This window comes from Muntiacus reevesi, chromosome 4 (assembly GCF_963930625.1).
Source record: "Muntiacus reevesi chromosome 4, mMunRee1.1, whole genome shotgun sequence".
Classification (NCBI taxonomy): domain Eukaryota; kingdom Metazoa; phylum Chordata; class Mammalia; order Artiodactyla; family Cervidae; genus Muntiacus; species Muntiacus reevesi.
In genome coordinates, this window is record NC_089252.1 from 79,234,828 (window position 1) to 79,256,158 (window position 21,331).

Sequence of the window (21,331 nt, forward strand, 5' to 3'; positions counted from 1 at the left end):
AATTCTTTGAGACCTTATGGATCGTAGCCCACCAGGTTCCTCTGTCCATGGAACTTTCCAGGCAATAAAATTGGAGTGGGTGCCACTTCCTATTCCAGGGGATCCTTCCGGCCCAGGGATTGAACTCATGCTGTGCCTCCTGCATCGGCAGGTGGATTCTTTACCACTGTGCCATCTGGGAAGCCCTTTAATAATTCTAATCTTGTGCAATATTTTGTATGTGTGCATGTGTATGCTGACCTAAAACTCAATATTTATTAGGAAATGTGAAATAAAATCTGGTATCTAGAAACCAAGTACTGTTGTCTTGTTTGGGGAGAAAGCATCATTAGTGGTTCCTGTCTGGGGAAATGTTAATCACCCACCTCTCAGTCACTGGCATAGAAATCACAAGTTGTTTTTTAATTCAGTTTACTTTTTCTATTATAGCCAAAATAGCAGGGGAGCTTTTCTGATCATCAACAAAAACCAGCAAGTCTCTTGTTTAAGTATCTTTCCCTTTTTCTTTATAAATGAAACAAATGCCCTACGGGAGAATGTTGGCTCTTTGGTCATAAATCATGTCTTTCTCTTCCAGAAGCAACTTTATGTGAAGATGCAGCCAAATTTCACTCAGAATCCCGGGTGCTTACCAACAGTGGTGGTGACATTTTTTCCTGGAGGAAATTAAATTTGCCTTCACCTCGCCCTTCAGAATGATGCGTTTTCCCTCTCAGCAACTGGTGGTCCTGGCGGACCTCCAGCCCTGAAATAAGGTGATGCAGCACTATGACATGTCGTATGGATTTTCTAGAGCTGTCTCCCACACTGCACAGGGTAGCTTTCCACTGCTGGCCGGGGGGGCTGCGAGAGAACTTGTGGGCGGAATACGGACAGAATCCTTTCGAGCAGGGGGCTGTTTTCACAGCTGCCTTGTTGACTGAGGTGTGTTCTGAATTAAAGCTTCTTCTCATCGTGCTGTAACATGTCAAGGACTTGTGCCAGAGGGGAGAGACTGATCCAGATGGAATCGTGAGAGCGGTTCCTCCCCTTTCTGGCCGGCAAGCAGAGTGGACTCGGCATGACTGAGCTAGACCAACAGATCAAACTGATACCAGTGAGAGTTCAGAGCCTTCTCTTTCCTAATGAGGTCACTCGCTCAGCCAAAACGTGTTTGTTTACAGAGAGGTGCCCTATTGCCCTATTTCCCTTCCAGTGTGAGAGGTTTGATGAGGTGGAATCCGTCTGCTGGAGTTCTTTCCTTGTTTCATCCAGCTCAACCACACCCAGCCTAAGCGCATCTTTGTGTGAAATAATGAGACCTCAGGGGAACTTGTGCATTGCTTTCCTGCTTCTAAGTTTTTCCTCACAATAAATCCTGTTTTCTATTTATACCCCATGGCACTCCGCTGTGCACACCCATACCTACCCAATATGCATAACAGCTTGACTTCCAGGGTTGTGAGCATTTTAAATTCATTCTACTGGTTGGCTTTACCAGCGACCTGGAAGTAAGCAATGGACACAGAAATCTCGCAGAACCCTTAGGGATGCTGAACAGGGGAAAGTAGTTGAGGGCATACAACTTGAATATTCTTCCCTTCTTTTTCTCTTTAGATCCTTTGTGAGTTCTTCCTTTTCCTAAGTGAAGGAACTGCAAAAAAAAAAAAATACAGTCCAATTGGATTTAGAATTGGCCTGGGAAAAGAAGCCGAAAACAACCTCAATTCCTCTTCTTTCTTTTTTCTCCAGCCCTGAAGGGAGATACCACACACAACCAGAAATTTGGTCCTATGCTTACAAACCCTTCATGCCCACTGCTAACTGAGTACTGTCTACCTGATTCATGATTGTAAGGACATATTTGTTTCTGCTCTTGGCCGATTGTTGGATGTCTCTCTCCAGTATTCACAAGAAACCCCTTCTCACTTTGCCTCCATTGGTACCCATCTGTATATGAAGCAGATTTCAAACCTGTGAAGAAAATTGATAACCTGCTAGGCAGTGGGGAAAGACATCAGATAGTATCAACAGTAGAAATACTGGCCAAAATTATGGATATTGTGGTTGGGAATTTAGGTTTCTCTCTGCAGATATTTTGTTTTGATTTATTCTGCAAATATGTAGGAATTTTCATTATTTAAGATAAGATAGAGTTTTTACTTCAAGCCCCCTGGTTGCAAAGATAGCTGTTGCTCTGTAAATCAACACAGGATTATCTGCTTTCCTCATCAGGCTGTGAGTCTGAAACAAAATACCCTCCTTTTCACTGAAGACAGTGCCAACAATTCATCTTAATTTTGTATACTTTAAGTCAGTTTTCCAAGGAAAAAACACTGGAAAATACATGATATGAAGAGGAGTCATTACATAGCTAAAATCATGGAGATAAATTCTGCATATTTATTTGATTTATTTCCTTAGATGTTTATTTTCTTTCATAAAAAGGTTTTATTTTGAGAAGTTCTATATTCACACAAATAGCTAATCATTTGTTTCTAAATGGCTCCTCATATTTTTTCAAACTGAAAACAAGTTCTATAAGAATGTAAATATATAAAGCATTATTTATATCCTACACATTAAGTTTAGATTATAGAATTTAGTAAAATTTAAAAATTTTAGTTGTATCATGTTAGTCAACAAATGTAGAAGACTGCTTGATTTTTGATGTCAAGAACTTAAAAAGAGAAGTAAAAACTGAGGTAAGCTTGACAGCTAAATTTCAACTTGGCTAATGTTCACAGAAATGTAAATTATTTAGATTCTCGAATAATTTTTCTGCTTCTCTATTTTTGAATCTGTTACAATTTAAATAATTTAGTAAGCTTGGATTAGATAAAATCTTAAATGCTTAAACATATATATTGGTTTGGATTTAAAGGGTGAAAACGAAACAAGTCAGTATGTAAAATTATGCATTTGAGGATCTTTCTATTAACCTTGGGAACAGAATGGTAAACAGATGCACATAAACAGGTTTTCTTATCATCTTTCTTGCCATGGGCATTAACTAACCACTGGTTCTTTACCACAGATAAGATATTATATTTGGAAGTGTTAATAGTCTCTATGGAACATTTTACATGACTACAGATATAGGCTAGGAATTGTCTACACTCTCTGAATTATACATTTAATTGTGATATATACAGAAATATAAGAAGTAATAATGCATAAAAATTGCAACACTTTGCATTTATAGAGATATATGCATTATTCCATTTCAATTAGACAAGTACTGAAATTTACATATTGCCATTTACCAATAGAAAAGGAATCCAAAATAATAAAGAATAGAAATGAATAAATAGTTCAAAAGCTCTGAGTTCCTGGAAAACTTTAAACAACAGACTAACTCATTTCGCCTAGCAACTGTAACTAAAACTGAAAACATAACTTAAATTTTTTTGTCCATGTGCAGCTAAATGTCACAGAGTTGGGTTTACATTTATTTACCAGTTCATTGTCCTGAGGATTTTATTTTCCTCATGACAATAAATTTTTACATAATAATGGTTAAATAGCCTCTGTCATGAACCATCTATTTATTTGAATCAGTTTTCCATTATTGCATTCTCTTTCAACAAAAATAAACATTTAACAACCTTTTGGATATCTGGCACCCAATTCAACATAATCAAGCTGAGAACAAAATCTTTATCAGACAGAGTGGAAAGCTGAGCCAATATCCAGAGAATAAACACAGGATAGATAAATATTTAGAATAAGTCAGGTCTCAAATTTAAGCCTGACTATATACATAAATGTGTTCCTTTTGGACATTTTTAAATGATTTTTCACTCCACTTTAATAGCAAAACTCATGGATCAAGTAACGTAAGTATTGTAACAGAGTTTTTTTCCCCCTCATTTAGTGATTTTCTGCCAATGTAAGTTTTCCTATTAGTTAACAATATGAAAACATTTCTTTAGTCTTTATCATCTGTTCTCGACAAATAATAGCTAATAGCTGCCACTTGCCACTCGATAAAGATGCTGAAAACCTCATATCATACAGGCACATATATACATAGATCAAAGATTATAGATTTGAGCTTATGTTGATAGCACAGAACATACAGATTCAAAAATTAGAAAGAGAGAGAGAGAAGGAAAGTATATTTGGCTATTTGGTCAGACTATGTGTGTGGAATATTGATGACAGAATATTTGACTGTTGCTTTAAGCCAGGCCTTCCTGTTGAAATACAGGATATATAAAATAAAAGCATATTTAAAGAAATGGAAACTATAAAAACATGCATCGTTTTAATCAAAGTAAAGAAATATTACATTCTTCCAAAAAAGAAATTCTGTTGGTGGCCATGTAAACATAATACTAATTTTGAATTTCATAACTGATCTTCATGTTTGACATTATTAACATTCAGGGCCTACTTATTTCTGTAATCAGAAAAACATTGAGTACTTTCTGAGTACAAATTATTATTCTGGGAGAATAAAATATAATGAAAATCAGTCTCTCACCCTGTCTTGAGGAGGATCATGGCTACAAGCAAAACAATAGAAATTGAGCACAATGTGCTCAAGACTAATGTCCAAACCTAAACCTCAGAAGATAAGTTAACAAATTGTGATGTCAACAGATAGCATAGCAGTCAATACAAAACCATTTTTAAAAGGACACTGTTACCTTAAAATATTTCCAACTAAAATACAACATAAGAAACCACATTCACAAAGCGAATCCAGTTCTATTAGATAAGTAGACAAATAGGTGAAGAAAATGAAGAATGAAGGGAAAGGAATGGGGAAAAAAAGGAGAGAAAAGAGAAGAAAGAAAAAAATAACTGGAAGGAAGGAAGCAATGTTAGTAATGTTTAACCAGTGAGATTATGTGGATTTTTGCTTGTTCTTTGTACTTTACTATATTTATAAAACATTCAAGACATTCTTACAAAAGTAAATTAAAGAATAAATTCTAGACAAGAATTGCTTACAATCCCTTTACCAAATATAAACAAAAATCAGTAGTTTTCTTTTTCATATTTTGTCTTTTTTCTATATAAATTAATTCATGTTTTATATATGTGAAAAAATTAAAATTAGAGCTTTATATTCTTCATTTTTATTTAACATAGAACTTGAGATTTGCTTTTTCCTTAGGATTTTGTTGTTGTTGTCTGCTTTTTCTGTATCTCTTTCCTATCACCTCCATTTCCACACCATCCCTACCAAATGGCTTAACAGTTGGGATGAGGTCTTCATTCCACACCATTCTGTCTCCTAATACAGACATCTATTTGTGTTTGTGAAGTATGCACAATCACTTGCCTATTTTCACATTTTTACTCAGCTCCCTTTTTTTTCCACTTTTTTGGACATTATTTTTGATCAAAAGATAAACTCATTAAATTTATAATCACAAAAAATATTTATTGAGCTTCTACTGTACACTGGAAACTCAGGCAGCCCTGGGGCCACAGCATGAACAAAAGAGATGAGTCTAAGCCAGGATGGTACTTCCTAGGCTCCACTGCATGAATGAACCACAATTTACTCAGTAATTCCCTTAATTCATGAACATTTACTTCTCCCCCAGTTTTCCCCCTTGATTTGTCCTTATACCCAGCACTGCACTAAACATCGTTTTACACACACAGAATTTCGTATTCTTGTATTCTCCATGCCTTACTTTATAGTGACTTTATGTCATTTACTTACTCAGAAATACCAATTGTCATTCTTTTTAAAGATACAATTGCAGAGCATACTAGAGCTATTAAGAATGCGTTATAGGACCTCTAAGGAAGTAACTAAAAAAAAAAATGTACAGGTTTTGAGGTCATTAGGTTCCCATCTGCAAATGGTACCAAACATAACAATTTACTGTCAGTCAAAGTACAGGAAGCATTAAACCTAAAGGAGACAGCATCCACCCAGGTGCAACAAAAGGCAAGGCACTGACTGAGCAGGAGGAGAAAATAGCAGCAGGTATCAAACTCCAATATTAAAATATAGACAATATTTTAAATGTATATGATATTTTGTTATTGTTTAGTCACTAAGTCATGCCCAACTCTTTTGCAACCTCAGGACTGTAGCCCACCAGCCTCCTCCATTCATGGAATTTCCCAGGCAAGAATACTGGAGTGGGTTGCCATTTCCTGCTCCAGGGGATATTTTGACCTAGGGATCAAACCTTGTGTCTCCTACACTGACATTCAGGTTCTTTAATGTTGAGCCAATGGGGAAGCCCTTCTATGCTGTACCACTGTTAAACTGAAGATATATTTCAAGAATGTCTTAGGCTGTCCAGATCTGCTCCGCAGCCAGCTGAATGCCACCAAGTGACGTCGTTTGATACCATAGGAGCGCAAGTCACCTAGCCCTGCCCTGACCGACTGACTCATAAGATTTAGTAAAATTGGTTGTTTTGAATCACTGAGTCTTTGAGCAGTTTAAATAGTCCTTATATATGCTTGTGGTGTATGAGTTGGGCAATCATGGAAAATATTATTCAATTCTATCAAAAAAGCATCTGCCATCCGTTGCACCATTTTGACATTTTATTAAGTAATTTTTTTTAATCATGACTATCAAAGAGGGAGAAAGAATGCAATTAATGCAGCTTCCCTACTAGGTGCTAGGTACTTTATTAGTCCTTTTCATTTTATCATCTTATTTAATTATTACCCACTATACTATCATGTTATAATCATGATTATAATCATGTGTTATAATCATGATTACCATTTTACAAGTGAGGAAATAGGATCTCAGAGGTTAAGTAATGGTGAAAAAAGCAACAGAATTGAGATTTAAAATTAGGTTTTAATTCCAATACCCTGTCCCTCAAACTACATCTCCTAAGAAAGTTTCTCAAACACTTGGGTAAGAGAGATAGCAAAAATAATTCCCCAGCAAAAGAAATAACAATATGGTGCATGGCATTGTGGATAGCCATGCATATTTGTTCCTTGGCGAGTGTTACTATGTCTCATGTATAAATCTCATTACCTCTCTCATTGTCCGTAACACATACCAACTGATATGCACACGTGTGTGTGGTCACTTCAGTTGCATCCAACTCTCTGTGATCCTATGGACCGTAGCCCACCAGGCTCCTCTGTCCAAAGGATTCTCCAGGCAAGAATACTGGAATGGGTTGCCATGCCCTCCTCCAGGGGATCTTCCCAACCCAAGGATTGAACCCACATCTCTTATGTCTCCTGTATTTGCAGGCAGGGCTTCCCTTGTGGCTCAGCTGGTAATGAATCTGCCTGCAATGCGGGAGACCTGGGTTCGATCCCTGGGTTGGGAAGATTCCCTGGAGAAGGGAAAGGCTACCCACTCCAGTATTCTGGCCTGGAAAATTCCATACAGTTCATGGGGTCACAGAATCGGACACGACTGAGTGACTTTCACTTCACTTCACTTGTTTACCACTAGCACCACCTGGGAAGTCCAACTAATATGCATAAAGCTTAATTTAAACTTTAAACTTCTCTGTCAAGACTTATAATTCCTTGGAATGTTTACCACTGTTACCACTGGAATGGTCCCAGTGAAGACTTCTCCTACATAAAAGAGAGACATTTTATATTTACATTAAATAAATTAATCACACTAATATGTGTAAACCTAGAGCAGACTCAGCTCCTTCTGCAAATACAAAGAGACCAGGTTATGTAACTTCTCAGGTCACACGCAACAGGAAGCTTCCAGAACTCCTTCTCCCAAGTTTTTTTTTATTATTTTAATCCTCTAAAACCTTGCAGAAATCTTCCAGATATTTAGATGAAAATAAATAAAATGCAAGAGATGAATAGGTGGGACTTGCACTTTTCTCACATTTCATGACAAGAGAAGCATTCACACTTTGATATAAATCCCTGAAAGTAGGAAACTTTACTCAGAATAGTCATTAAATCTCTGTAGAGGAAAAATCCCTGACACATGTTATGGGTACAGGTTGAGATCTTTGCAAATCATTGCATTCAATCATGCTCCAAATCACCTCATTTTACTAAAGAAATGATGGCAGTAGTGGGCTATAAAAGGGGAGAGGTCAGTTAGAATTGATGACTAGCCAAATATATATAATATAAACCTTATTCTTAGCAAGACTGTAAAGGCCTTCCATGATGGGACTTCCCAGTGCCTCATGTATACGTGAAAACAGGAATGTTAAACCCAGGACACCAACCAGTCTACTGTTCACTCCCCTCTCCATAGGAAATGGGTTGTTAGTTTGTTGAGTCTGGGGCCCTTTCTGCCAGAATCTCTGCAGTATTTAGCACAGAACCTGGCACAAAAGAGATAAACAATGCTCGGTTGAATGCACTAGAAACGGTGATAAATCAGACAAAATTTATAATTCAATAACTGTTGAGACACTCCTGAAATGTCTCAGGTAAATACAAAATGTGTCATTTTAGGATATTGCCTCTTAATAATTTCACCAAAATAAGATGAAGAGCTAGTGATAGTAGAACATCTATGCCTGATAAAAATTTTATTTGATTGAATGTTTTCTTTTATTGAAAAGAAGGAGATGTAGAGTTTTTAAAAATGAAAAATTATTAATGTAATTTCATGTAAAGTTTACAGTCTATTTCATAATATACCCCATGATTTGTTTTAATATAACAATTTCATTTTTCAATATACACAAATGATTTAACAACCCCTTACTTACACAAAATTTTAATTATGATTGGCTCTTCAAGGTTTTTAGAAGAAGTAATATATTTCCACAGTGAGATGTTTACTCAGGCTCTGATATCAATGAGTATCAGGAGGTAGGGATTTGAGATCTACAGAAGTTAATATTAGAAGTACAGCATTAGCAGTTGAAATCTAGAGGAGTGAGGAGTGTCCTCATGGAAGATGATGGGCACCAGCATGGGGCTAGACTGTGCAGGCACTGACTTGGTCTGGCCAGTGTGACTAGCACACAGCCTTAGTATTTTAGAGGGAAATGACTAAGTCACTGTTAAAGTTGGAGATAATAAAACAGCTTAGCCACATTAGCTTTACTCTTTTATGTTACCTACCTCTGTGAGTATTTAAGTCTAAAGTTTCTGGTTTAAAATTCCCCACAAATGAACTCACTACATGAATATGTTTAACCAGCTGAAAAATGCTCATAGTTTGTCTAAGCAAGGCAAACTTCTAAGCATGGTGGGGAAATAGGACAAAATAAAAGGTACAGTCAGGAAACAGCATCTATTATATCACTGTAACAACTACAAATTGGAAATACTGGCTAAAAGCACAATATATAGATGACAGTTATGAAGGACATCACAAAACTATACAATATAAATAACACTACAATATATAATTTGGATAATAAATCCAAATCTGTGTTAATGTTAAATTCAGAAAGCAAAATAATCCAAATGCAAAATATATAGTTCAAAGTGAAAGAAAAGGCTCATACTGGTGAAATGTTAAGAGAGTCAATGATGTGTTTAAGAAAATGGTAAAATGCATTTCAAAAACAGGTATTTCATAGAGTAGACTATTCATATAAATGGTTAGACATGTGATAGTTAAACACTTCTAGTAGCAAGTGGTTAATGGGAAATGTAGACTAGCATAATGAAAAGAGAGAAAGCAATAAATAAAGATAGAGATGAGAGAGGGACATTATTAGCTTGTATAAATAAAATATCGAAAACTCCCCCTTCAGGTACGGCTTGATCAAGAAACTAAACCAATGTTATCAAAGCCAAACCGTATTTCTACTCATCTCTCTGAACAGCTTGTCTCTTTATTGGTTTCATCTTTAGATATAATTTTCCTCTCATGATGGTAAGATAAATTAGAGTTTCAGGTTTATGTTTTCAAAATTTCAAGTTCAGGAATAAAGAAAGTAATCTCTTCCTCAAAAGTTCCATAATTGGCTTTGACAAATTCTGATTTTACCTTTCTCTGGCATATCAAACATTGAGAACTGGGGCTGTGATGTTCTGATGGCCTAAGCCTGAATTACATAGTACCCAGGAATTGGTGGCAGAGTCAACCATGAGAATAAAACTGCATTGGCTGAAAGCTGAACACAATTAGTTCCCCAACAACTATTCCTTTTACTGTTACTAGAAAAAGAAAAGAAGGATGCTTAGTAGCAATTCAAAGACATCACTGCCATTAAATTTTACAAAGCCTTGAATATTATCACAGAGAAGTTGTGGGTTTTGTCCTATATTTAATAGCAAACAAGGAGAAGATGGGCACTATAATAAAAGGTGAATTAAAGAGAATGAATCAAATAGCAACTATAAGATTGTATCACAGACAAATTCATTGGATGTTCTTTCTAGTAATTCTGATCACACTCCATTAAAAAGAAAAAAGATGGGAAATTATAGAGAATAAATACTGCATAAAAGAATATCTTTGACATATCACTCCTGACAATACTAAGCCAAATGTTATGGAGATAAGTAACTCTAGAATAAAATATTAAACCAATCTCTCTTATTTGGTTTTGATTTAAAGTTGCACTAAGCAAAATGATTTATCTTCTGTCCAGAAATAATAAATCAAATAATTTTAATGGAGCAAAAGAGGAGAAAAATGGGAGATTCAGGGGAATCAGTTATTTGTCAATATGTAAACTTAAGCAATAATATTCCAAATTCTCTCCTCATTGGCTGATTTCATTACATTCTGTCAAGCTGGAAAAAAATCAACACAACAAAGCAAATCTCTGTCACAAAAATTGGGTATTATGATACCAGGAATTAATGGAGGGATAGAATAACTGTAGCACATCAGAGAGAAAATTAGTTCAATATGGACTCAACTTCTAAACTGAAAAAAAAAGCTCAGAGGGGAAAGGAAAATGAATGTCTCCAACTTTGTATCTAACAGAGTTTACCTATTTTTCTTTGAGTCACGTATTATGGAAGAGGCTCAGAAATATTTTCGATACATGAGTTAATAAAAGAGGATGACAAGCTACCCTAAGGTGGGGCGGGGGTGGGGGGAGGAAGTGGCACAACAATACTGCTGACTGTTGAAATTCAACATACTGGATCTAGAGAATGTTATGAATTTCTTCTTATTCCTTCCTTTGCTTATATGGGAAGGCATCAAGGACCTTCCCATTCACTGTATCTGCCTTAGACAGTTTTTCCATTCTACCACAAGGTTTCTGATCTCTCTCAAGAATCAAGCTGACTTCTTTAGCCTTCTCCCCTGACTGAATATCAATATGGAGAATATTTTTTATTCAAATTTCTGCTCAATGGGGGAAAACAGATCATAGACTCAGAAATTTTATGTTAATTTTTGGTGAAAATAGTGTTTTTTTCATTATTGTTTCATGGGTGAATGCTAAATTTCTAGAAGATTAAAAATAATAATCATCATAACTGTTAAAGCCAAACAGCATCTGCTAAAGGATAGCAGCAGATATGGAATAGTAGCAACACCAAGAAATCACAGAAGTGTCTCAGGAGCCAAAAGAGGAGAATGCTACAAGGAAAAAGCATAATCAAGCATGCTGAGTTTCTCTGAGAGAGTCAGCAAGAACAGTGTGATCTTTATAACTGATCATATGAAGGTCATTGGATTTTGACACAAGGAATTCCAATGAAGTGTGGGGCAAAAGTCCTATTTTAACAAGATTAGGAGTAAATGGAAGTGAAGAACTTGATACATTTTGTAGAGAATTATTTCTGGAAGTTCAGCTTTAAATGAAGGCCAAAAAAAATAGTGCAAATACAGAAGAGAGATATAAGGTCACGAGGAGGATCTATTCTCTTTGAGTTGATGTTGGCTGTTTATTGTTGCCTTTGTTTAGATGGGGGAGGTAGGAGTCTTTGTAGTCTGATAGGAATAATCCAGGAGAACAAGGGAAGATTCAGAGACAGAATATATAAGCTGAGTAGGAAAGTATTCTAAGCGGGTTTAACTGGTGATAGAAGAAAAAGTGAACACAATGAGTGGAAGTTTGGGGACTTGGTGGAAAGATGCGGAAAGCAACAGAAGATTTCTTTTGTTACTGAAACCATATAAGGAAAGCTGATAACTTAAGGGTGAGGAATGGGGAAGAAGAAGGAGTTAAAGATAACTTTACATTTTTAAGTGGTAAAACCACCATGAATAAAGAGAGCACCAAGATTCATTCTTGAAGAGGTAATAATCTTTCAGTGTATTTAGTTAGCAATGCCTGAGTGACATCCAGGTACAGTTAGCCAAGTTCTCAGAAATGAAATATGACAATGTGAGAGAATTATCAGGACTAAACATTCAGATTTGTGATTATCCAGGCAGAGATAAGAGTTAAAGCCAAAGAATTAGATGACACAGACAAAGAAGGCAGGGAAAGAGTAGAAAAGATGAGCAAGAACAGAGCCTTTGGGAAATTTCTGTACTTATGGAATAGAAGCAAGAAATTATTTCAAAGGAGATAGAATAGTGGTGCCTAAAAGCCAAAGAATTGGTTTGTGGACCTAGGAACACATAGAATTGTGATGTGACAGAGAAACCAAACAGTACTGGCCAAAAGCTAAAGAAATGCAGAGGGAAAGACCAGCTAGGTAATACCACTGGATTTAGCAGGTGCAGGGTCATTTCAAGAAACTCACTAGATTGATATGGGTAATATGCCCAACTCCACAAATTAAGCAATGTTTGAAAGGAAGTAATGGTTGTCAATTTCTTTTGAAAAAAGTTTGACCTTGGAGAGACTGGGAGAGCTAGACTAGTAGTTTGAAACAGTGGCAGAATCAAGAAACTTAATGTATTAATGGGAGTGAAAGACAATAACATAATTACAGGATGAAATGAAATGTCAGGGGAAAGACAGAAATTGAAAACATCAGTAAGAATGAAGATAATGGATAAAATGAGCCTTCCTTCTCTTCCAACAAAAAACATGCTTTGGACCTGCATCTTACCTGCAAAACTCTTCTCAGAACCTTCCCCAGTTGTGGAAAAAATGGGGCACAAGAGGATGGTCCTATCTCAGGTCTCTAGTGAGTATCTTGGACATGCTGCCAAGGTGGCCTCAAGCAAAAAAAATTCAAGAGCAAACTATAATAAAGTGAAAACAAGTTTATTTAGAAAGATGCACACTCCAGAATGTGGGCCAAACTCAGAAGGCAAAAGAGGCCTAAAATGGGGTGGTAGTTAATTTTTACAGGCTGTGTAATTTTATAGGGTGATGAGTGGGAGGAATATTCTAACTACCTGGGAGGAGAGGTGGGGATTCCTTGAACTGAAACAACCACTCACATTTTTACCGTTTATGGTTGGTCTTAGAACTGTCATGTTGTCTGTGGGTGTTATTTAGCATACGCTTACTCCTTGGAAGGAAAGTTATGACCAACCTAGACAGCATATTAAAAAGCAGAGACATTACTTTGCCAACAAAGGTCCATCTAGTCAAGTTTTTCCAGTGGTCATGTATGGATGTGAGAGTTGGACTGTGAAGAAAGCTGAGCACCAAAGAATTGATGCTTTTGAACTGTAGTGTTGGAGAAGACTCTTGAGAGTCCCTTGGACTGCAAGGAGATCCAACCAGTGCATCCTAAAGGAGATCAGTCCTGCGTGTTCATTGGAGGGACTGATGCTGAAGCTGAAACTCCAATACTTTGGCCACCTCGTGTGAAGAGTTGACTCATTGGAAAAGACCCTGATGCTGGGAGGGATTGGGGGCAGGAGGAGAAGGGGACAACAGAAGATGAGATGGCTGGATGGCATCACCGACTCGATGGACATGAGTTTGAGTAAACTCTGGGAGTTGGTGATGGACAGGGAGGCCTGGTGTGCTGTGATGATTCATGGGGTCACAAAGAGTCAGACATGACTGAGCGACTGAACTGAACTGAAGGTATTCAGGGTGACAAAGATGAGATGGTTGGATGGTATCACTGGTTCAACGGACATGAACTTAGGCAAACTCCAGGAGACAGTGAGAGACAGGGAAGCCTGGCATGCTGCAGTCCATGGGGTCGAGAAGAGTCAGACATGACTTGGAGACTGAACAACAACAATGTATTACAATGAACATATGATGAGACTCAAGGTTTACGGGAAGTCAAATCTTCCTCCATCTTGAACCTAGTAGGTTCTAACTGGTTTTTGTGGTATCCTGTTGAAAGGTTGTTGCTGAACGATAAGACGCGGGATTCTTGGCCTCCGGAGGAGACAAATTCAATCCGGGGCCAGAGACGAGGCTGGATCGCTCAGAGCTTTTGTGTAATAAAGTTTTATTAAAGTATAAAGGAGATAGAGAAAGCTTCTGACATAGGCATCAGAAGGGGGCAAAAGAGAACCCCCCTCCTAGTCTTTAGCTGTATGGTATATAGTCACTCACAGTCTGTTAATGAAAAGAAAGGAATGTCATAAAATCTAGAATGGCACCAGATAATTCATCCCAGGCCATAAAACTATTGACTTGCATCTTGTACCAACAAATAGTTTCATTTACATAGATTAGGGGAACAATACCTGAATAAGTAAGTTAGGCCGTTTGGCAGAACCAACTTGAAGATGGAGTCTGGGGTTCATTAACATAGCTTAAGACAACATTTCCATACGAAAAAGAAATGTATTGGTTAACTCAAGGTTTGGGAGTAGTTAGCTTTAGGTGAGACCAGGTGTCATGGCCACACAGAATGTTAGGAGAAACCTCCTTTTAATTTTGTATAGAGAAGGAAAAACAGATCGCTGGTTTGTTCTTTTCTGCCGGTTAAGAGAGATAAAAATGTCTGGCACTTACAGTCTCATTCCTCCATTTGGAGACCCCTGGCCTTCCTGCCTGTTACTCTCTCACTGTTCTTCTTAATGGTTGTATCATTCTTTTAATGGTTGTACCCTGCCCCTTTCCTTCCTATCTCACCCCCAACATCTGATGACTTGTTGATACCCCTAATTTCCTCCAAGTCAGGATGAGATTTAGGACATATTTGCATGCTGGTCCCAGCCTGGATGATCTTCATGCCTCAGGTTTCATTTCAAGTATATCCTTCTGTAAAAGAATTTTTTCCTACAACACTCTCTGAAGTAGTGTAGGAGTCATACCCTATCACAGCATATTATTTATTTTCTTGAGAGAACTTATCAAAATAAGAAACCATTTTTCTTTCTTGGTTATCTCCAAGCTTTATGAGAGGGAATCTGTTCCAAACAGCAGTGTAATTTGTTTTGCATTATAATAAGCAATAAATCAACATTTGTAGGATAAAGGTAGAGAAGTGGAACTTATAAAACTAAAGGAGTTCTCTTTAGAAAAAAGAGGAACATTTTCTTTCCATGAGAAAATTGATAGCTGTAATTGTTAGAAATTTTGTGGTAGATAGGAGCAATTGTAAAGCAACTCAATTTGATACGGTAGGAGGCAAGGTAATCTGTTAAAATAATATCCCAAATTCACGGGGCTTTTTTGATTTGCCAGTTACTGTGCTCAGTACTTTTCAGCAACATCCCACTTAATCCTCACAACAGCCCGTGGGTGGCCCATTTTTCTCCACATCTTGCAGTTAAGGCAGAGAAGAGGAGATGCAGCCACAGTCACCCAGCAAGAAAGACACAGGACGAAATCCAGGCTTATCCTAAATCTCTCCGTCTTACCCATGATGATACACTGTCATGTGTGAGAGAATCCAATCAGACTTGGAGACTAAGGCAGCAGAAAACCTTAGGCACAGTCGCACAGCAGAATGTTTCCAGAGTCAGGATTGAGTTAAGATAAATGAAAGATTTTGAGTGGCTGTCCTAGAGCAGGGTCGTAAACTGGGGCTGTGTTTCCCAGAACTCCCTTCCCTGTGAAGTGCTAGTCACAAACAGACACTGTATGTGAGAGGTGGAAGGCGGGAGAGAAGCCTCGGTTGGGTCTTTATCAGCCTGCCAATGAGAGCAGGGCACCCGCGCACGCTCAGCTCCACGCTCGCCGCCCTTGCGAGGCCGGCATGGGGGCCACGGCCCAGTTTCCCTCAGCCCAGTGCTGCCAGCACCCTCAGCTTCTGCCGGAGCTCCCTCTCCAAATGCCAAGTTACTAGGTACAGCCGCTGAGGCACCAACCAAGTCCGCAGCTCCTCCCGCATCGTCTCCTCCTCCCGCGTTCCCAGCTCCTGGGCTAGTGAGTGTTGCTCTTCATGACTCAGAAAACCGGCCTCTCTTGCAGGCCGCCCCCAGGTCTGAGGGCGAGGCTTTGATGGTGGTGAGAGAGGCAGCGGGAGCCAGCGCCCCTCCCTGTGGGTGCCATGCTGTCTTTGCTCGCTCCACTTTCCTTCTGCTCCTCCTTCAGGAAGAGCTGGCTCTGCCAACGTCAGCCCCAGCGGGAGACACAGAAGCAACCGGGATACCTGGACTGTTCGGCCAGCCCCACAATGGCCCACGTCACAGCCCTATAAAAGATCCTATATTCTATATCATTCTTAGCATTTTTGCTTCTTATTTTGTATCATTCTTAACGTTTTTGCTTCTCAGCTAGTAGCTTTCAGGACAAAAAAGGGCCCAGTTGTTGGAAGAAAGCATGAAGCCAGCTGGCACTTGTGCTACTATCCAGCACTGATCTAAAAAATACAAGTAATAAATAAAGAAATAAATAATCAAATGATGGACAAGCCCTGTGAAGGAATTTGACATATAAGAGCAGCTGAAGGGCAAAGTGAGTTAAGGAATTCTGTATACATTTCTTCATAGCCCTGTGTGGTGTGAGCTGCTTTGTTATACAACATCTTTTCTGAGAAGTTCACCCTGATTTTCTAGACTATATTAGATATTTCTCCTTCCATTGTCCCTGAAATCCTAATACATTGAACTCAAACTGAACATTTACTCCTCTGAAGCAGACACCTTTTATTTCTCTAGCACCTATCCTAGAATCTCAGAAAGAAAGGAGGAAGGGTTGTATGGCAATTCTATCTCAATAAAACTGGAAAAAAATAAGGAAGGAAGTGGGAAGGTGGGGAGTTCTTTTTGTTGGTTTGTTTGCTTCCCAGTCCTTTCATATCATCTTGCAGAATATCACACACCTGTAGGTACTCAGTAAATTCTTTGTACTAAAGTACACATGTTCAGAAATTATAGTACAATCAGGTCTTGCCACATATCTCATAGCTATCTTTGTTTTATGTTATTACTTTCCACAGGGTACTCTGATCACAGTACACTCTTTAAAAGTACTTTGTTGTTTTTACAAACTTTCTTTTCAAATGTTTTCTAATCCTCATTGAAAAACAAAGTCAATTATGTGTAACTCATTTAATTAACTTGGCAATGAAAATGAAGTGAATAAACAGTCAGCAGAAAAAAATAAATATGCTATAAAAGGAGATTTAAGTATATATTTTGTATCAATACAAAGCAAATATAATAAACTTTGTGTAGAAAAGTAATACATGAAAAACAAGGCATCTGCAAATATCATTAATGTCTTAAGTAAAATGAGGAAATCATTTATTATAGCCAACAGTTTATATGAGGACATATAATAACAAGACTCCAAAATGTGAAAATATTATAATTCTGCTTTAATGTTACGAATGCATGGCCATCTTTACATGCTGTTTTAGTTAAGTAAAAACAAATAGCCTAGGTGAGCCTTTAATATTATTTGTGTGTGTATGTGTGTGTGTGTATATATATATACATATATATATATATATATATGAAACCATGGACTTCCCTGGTGGCTCAGCCAGCAAAGAATCCACCAACAATGCAGGGGGGGGACCTGGGCTTGAACCCTGAGTAGGGAAGATCCCCTGGAGAAGGAAATGGCAACTCTAATATTTTTGCTTGGGAAATCCCATGGACAGAGGAGTCTGGCAGGCTACAGTCCATGGGGTCGCAAAGAGTTGGACACGACTGAGCGACTTCACTTCACTTATATATATATAAATATATATATTATTTTTAAATAAAAATATTTTATAAAATAAAATTTTATAAAATTAATATGTTTTTATAAATATATATACTACATAATGAATCAAAAATTAATAAATATCTGAGGCATGCAATTAAAAGATAATATATGGCAGAGAATCTCAACCACATACATTTACTAAATACATATTGTTAAACACATAACATGTTATTTAAAAGCCCCAAATTATGCATAGTATCTTCTCCCCAGTTTAAATCCAAATGCCACAAATGATAGATATTTAATGGTAGGACTAACCATAAAACAAAAGATATACAGCTTGTCAGACAAAATTGAATTGAACCTACTGATGTAACTTGGAATAGAAAAGTGGACAGGTTTATGTGGCTTTAAAAAACACAAGGGAGAATATATACCGGAGAGATGACTCAAGTGGAACCACAAAAAGGCACCAAACAAAAATCAGCATCTATGAATAGAAGACTGATGGAAACTTCTCAGGATAGTTGCCTGGAGAGTTATCTGCAGGTTGCCTTATGGATGGTCCTGCATAACTAGTGAGACACTTCTTTTCTCTGCTTATAGAATTGGTTCCTAGTCAGTGATCTAAATAGAATGTGCTTTAAGCAGAGTAAGTTATTTTTCTGGGAGGCATCTACTCTGTGGATGCTGAAGCTGTTGAGAGAAAAGTGAGTCACAATAACTTCAAACCTACAAGAGATAGCCAAAGAGAAATGAAGGGAATTCCAACTTTGGGGGGGGGGAGGGTAAAACATGTGAAAGTACTTTACTCATAAAGAAGATACTTCTTACTTGGGTAATTATATGAGTTCTAAGCAAATCCTCCTACTCCAAAGGATAACACCGTTTAAAAAAAAAAAAATCCTGACAATGGGTCAGGTTTTCCACTTACACAGAAACCACTGCAACTTACTTATCCATTCAGTGAAACAGTATGTTAGGTAAACAGACACAGCTGTCTAAAACAAACTTTCACTACTTATCCATAAAAATATATATAAATGAACCATATATATAATATACATTATATATATATATATATATATATAAACTTCCCTGGTGGCTCAGACGGTAAAGCATCTGCCTACAATGCGGGAGACCCAGGTTCAATCCCTGGGTTGGGAAGATCTCCTGGAGAAGGAAATGGCAACCCACTCCAGTATTATTGCATAGAAAATACCATGGACAGTGGAGCCTGGTAGGCTATAGTCCATGGGGTTGCAAAGAGTTGGACACGACTGAGTACCTTCACTTCACTTATATATAAAAATATATATATTATTTTTAAATAAAAATATTTTTATAAAATAAAAGTTTATAAAATTCATATAATTTTTATAAATATATAATGAACCAAAAATTAATAAATATCTGAGGCATGCAATTGAAAGATAATATAAATTATTAATAAGGAAGAAACATACAGTGCAACAAACAGAAAGGAACTTAAGATTCTAATTTATATCTTCAGCATGATCAAGATGATGCAGTCTAAGTGAAAAAAAAAGAGCATATTACCATGAAATTGAATAATTCAGACAACTAGATTCAGTCTTTGAAATTAAAAATATGTTCTTGTAAGTGATTTTTACTTCTAGCTATGATAGTATAGCTTATATTATATCATATGAACTCTCAAAATTACCACGAAAGAGGTACAGAAATGAACCTTCGCGAGAACATGGAAAAGCTGCTATATAGCAGTCAGGGTATGAGAGGCTATAATCTAGAAACAAGGGAAACTCACTAAGGTGAACCCAAAGTTCTGTACACTGCTTTCCCCTTTGGGGGCATTTACTTATTTTTGGTATATGGATGAGAAACAGGAAAATGGATAGCTTCTAAGAAGCAAGAAAGCATAAAAAATTTTGTAAAGTACTCCAGGGCAAGGAGACAAAAAAATGGAGTTTAGAGACATGAAGGTAAATAGGGCTTTATTACAGAGAAGGTGGAACAAAGAAGTTAGTCCAATACATGTCACATAATTTCATATTTAGGCATTTGCTTATATTTAAGGTGCACAGGGCAAAACAGTAAGAAATCACGCAGAAAGTAGCTATCCAAATTAGTGAACTTTTTGGCAGACCCAAAGTACTGGACACAGAGAAACTGAAACTCAGTATTTATCATGAAGGAGAATCCTAGTGAATATTACATGCTCACATTTGGAACACTTAGAGCAGAAATCCCCAACCTGTACAGGTCCACAGTCTGTTAGGAACCAGGCCACACAGCAGAAGGTGAGCAGCATGCAAACCAGTCACTTGCCCATTCATCTGTTGCTCCCCATCACTCACAATGCTGCCTGAACATACATCTATCGATAGAAAACCTGTCTTTCACAAAGCTGGTCCCTGGTGCCAAAAGGTTGAGGACTGCTGAACTAGAGGATTACGTCATCAGATTAAAAGACTAGCAAACACTCTCCAGTTTTTAATTGGGTAATCTATTCATGTACTATTTGCCAGATAATAGAGTAAATTCTCTCTAGAAGAATTAAAAAACCATCCATATCCTCTATCATTTCTATATTTCTACATGAAATACTGGCATTTAATAAAAAATTGCCAGGCATACAAACTAACTCAATGAATGCATGAGTATATATACACATATATATATGTGTATATATATACACACACACACTGATGAATGAATGAATGCACATATATGCATACAAAGATGAATGAATGTGTGAATGAATGAAGAGGGGAAAAGAGTGAACACAAATGGAAATGCAAATAATATACACATTGTAGTTATCAGGCTTAATTAAAATAACTCATCATTTCAAGAAAATAAATGAAAAATAGAAAAGAAGTGATTTATAAAAGTAATTCACTGTGAATCAGATTCTATATGAAAGGATTCAAGTGGAAATTGTAGAAATAAAACCAAACTAAGTTAAAACAAGAACTTAGTATATCAATTTACCTACTGATAGCAGAAGAAATAAGTGAACTTAAAAATAAGTTGCCAGTATATGTCCAGACTTGACATGGAAAGCAAAAAAGATGGAAGACACATGAAAGAATGTAAGAGATTTACGAGGCATAGTGAATACATTTAACATATATGTAATTTGAGTCTCAGAGAAGGCAGAGGAGAAAGCATGGTAAAGAAACACTTAAGATAATGGCTATGATTTTTCAAGGCTGATCAAATGCATCAACCCACAGATTAAAAAAATGCTAGAACCCAAGTAGACAGAATAAATAGAAAGTAAATGACAGTAAGGCATGTCACATTAATATTTTAAAATTGTTTAAAATTAAAGAAGAACTCTCTAACAGAAACAAATAAAACAATATCTATGACTTTTTAAGAAGTAAAAAAAACCTGAGAGTTGAGTTTTCAACATAAAAATGGAAGCTATAAGACAGCAAATCATTATCTTTGATTGAAAGAAAATACTTGTCAATTCCAAAACACATATTTATGAAATAACAACATTACTAGGCAACGAAAAACAAAGGCTGCTTTTCTTCATTAATCTTATTTTAAAGTGTCTC

At 36.9% G+C, this 21,331-nt stretch overlaps 1 non-coding gene across 1 annotated transcript; it reads left to right on the top strand.

The window, feature by feature from the left end:
* Positions 1–18,872: 18,872 nt before the first annotated feature.
* TRNAC-ACA (transfer RNA cysteine (anticodon ACA)) lies at positions 18,873–18,944 on the top strand. The gene has a single exon. It is a non-coding gene; the product is annotated as a tRNA-Cys (tRNA).
* The last annotated feature ends 2,387 nt before the right edge of the window (positions 18,945–21,331 follow it).